The sequence below is a fragment of the Berghia stephanieae genome, chromosome 3 (assembly GCF_034508935.2).
Source record: "Berghia stephanieae isolate SIO BIC M18660-M18661 chromosome 3, UCSD_Bste_1.3, whole genome shotgun sequence".
Taxonomy (NCBI): Eukaryota; Metazoa; Mollusca; class Gastropoda; order Nudibranchia; family Aeolidiidae; genus Berghia; species Berghia stephanieae.
The window spans coordinates 105,416,489-105,418,988 of NC_088362.1; the positions used below are offsets into that span (position 1 = coordinate 105,416,489).

The window sequence follows — 2,500 nt, forward strand, 5'->3', positions numbered from 1 at the left end:
TCAGACAACCCCCCTCAAAAAAAAAAAAAAATAAACAAAAACAAAGAAACCAAAAACCAACAACCAACAACCCTTCCCCCCCCCCCCCCCCCCAACAATCCAGACAACCCCCCTCAAAAAAAAAATAAAATAATCAAAAACAAAGAAACCAAAAACCAACAACCAACAACCTCCCCCCCCCCCCCCCCCAACAATCCAGACAACCCCCCCAAAAAAAAATAAAATAATCAAAAAAAAAGAAACCAAAAACCCACCCCCACCACCCCTCCCCCCCCCCCCCCCCCCAACAATTCAGACAACCCCCCTCAAAAAAAAAATAAAATAATCAAAAACAAAGAAACCAAAAACCAACAACCATCAACCCCCCCCCCGCCCCCCCCCCCCCCAATCAATTCAGACAACCCCCCTCAAAAAAAAAATAAAATAATCAAAACAAAGAAACCAAAAACCAACAACCAACAACCCATCCCCCGCCCCCCCCCCCCCCAATCAATTCAGACAACCCCCCTCAAAAAAAAAATAAAATAATCAAAAACAAAGAAACCAAAAACCAACAACCAACAACCCTTCCCCCCCCCCCCAACAATCCAGACAACCCCCCCAAAAAAAAATAAATAATCAAAACAACAAGAAACCAAAAACCAACAACCAACAACCCTCCTCCCCGCCCCCCCCCCCCCCAATCAATTCAACAACCCCCCCCCAAAAAAAAAAAATAAAATAATCAAAAACAAAGAAACCAAAAACCAACAACCAACAACCCTCTCCCCCCCCCCCCCCCCACAATCTCAGACAACCCCCCCCAAAAAAAAAATAAAATAATCAAAAACAAAGAAACCAAAAACCAACAACCAACAACCCTCCCCCCGCCCCCCCCCCCCCAACAATCCAGACAACCCCCCTCAAAAAAAAAAAAAAATCAAAAACAAAGAAACCAAAAACCAACAACCAACAACCCTCCCCCCGCCCCCCCCCCCCAACAATTCAGACAACCCCCCTCAAAAAAAAAATAAAATAATCAAAAACAAAGAAACCAAAAACCAACAACCAACAACCCTCCCCCCCCCCCCCCCCAACAATTCAGACAACCCCCCTCAAAAAAAAATAAAATAATCAAAAACAAAGAAACCAAAAACCAACAACCAACACCCCCCCCCCCCCCCCCCCCCAAACAATTCAGACAACCCCCCTCCAAAAAAAAAATAAAATAATCAAAAACAAAGAAACCAAAAACCAACAACCAACAACCCTCCCCCCCCCCCCCCCCCAACAATTCAGACAACCCCCCTCAAAAAAAAATAAAATAATCAAAACAAAGAAACCAAAAACCAACAACCAACAACCCTTCCCCCCCCCCCCCCCCCCCAACAATTCAGACAACCCCCCTCAAAAAAAAAAAGAAAATAATCAAAAACAAAGAAACCAAAAACCAACAACCAACAACCCTCCCCCCGCCCCCCCCCCCCCCAACAATTCAGACAACCCCCCTCAAAAAAAAAAAAATAATCAAAAACAAAGAAACCAAAAACCAACAACCAACAACCCTCCCCCCCCCCCCCCCCCCCCCCACCGCAAACAATTCAGACACTGTCAATGTATCACTGCTACTATAATCCACAGTAAAGACCTACGTCACAATGCAACGGTCTAATTCATGCCACAGGTAATAGACATGTTGGTAATCTTAATTTACAGCATGTTTTTATTGTAAGATTAATAACGAGGGCAGGGCAGTAAGCGAGTTGGACGAGTTTTTGTTGTGTAAATTTCCTCTGAGATACAAATAATATGACTCAACGTGCCTTCACGTATGTCTATTTCCAAATATAAATAAAGAGACAGATATGACAAAAGATATTTCACGTTTTCACTAGGAGCAAATCGTTTCGAAATGTTCTGCTAAACGCCCCCCCCCCCCCACCCCCGCGCGATATGCTGAACATAACCAAAATGATATATCAGACATAAAATGTTGGGAGACGTTCATTTTAAGGGTAGTCTTACAACGTCCTTTGCTTATAGCCAGGTATTCATTCACATCCCGAGTCTAACAGCAGAGCCAAGTGTAATGTGCTATGCCCAAGGACACAAGGCCAGTAAACTGCTGCAGCAGTCACCTATGAGTCCCTAAATACAGCTACTACCGCTCGGCCTACACAAATGACAGGATACACTATCGACTCGACCAACCACGTCTCTGATTTGGAATTTTAGACAGGGTTTGATTTAATCGATCGCCATATTTAATGATAAAGTATCGCCATATATACTGATAAAGTATCGCCATATATAGTGATAAAGTATCGCCATATATAATGATAAAGTATCGCCATATATAATGATAAAGTATCGCCATATATAATGATAAAGTATCGCCATATATAATGATAAAGTATCGCCATGTATAATGATAAAGTATCGCCATGTATAATGATAAAGTATCGCCATATATAATGATAAAGTATCGCCATATATAATGATAAAGTATCGCCATATATAA

The 2,500-nt window shown here is 42.4% G+C and overlaps 1 protein-coding gene across 2 annotated transcripts in view; it reads left to right on the forward strand.

Annotated features, from left to right (window-relative positions):
* Positions 1-2,500, forward strand: part of LOC144969080 (mediator of RNA polymerase II transcription subunit 15-like) — a 43,019-nt gene that overhangs the window by 18,151 nt on the left and 22,368 nt on the right. The window lies entirely within an intron of this gene.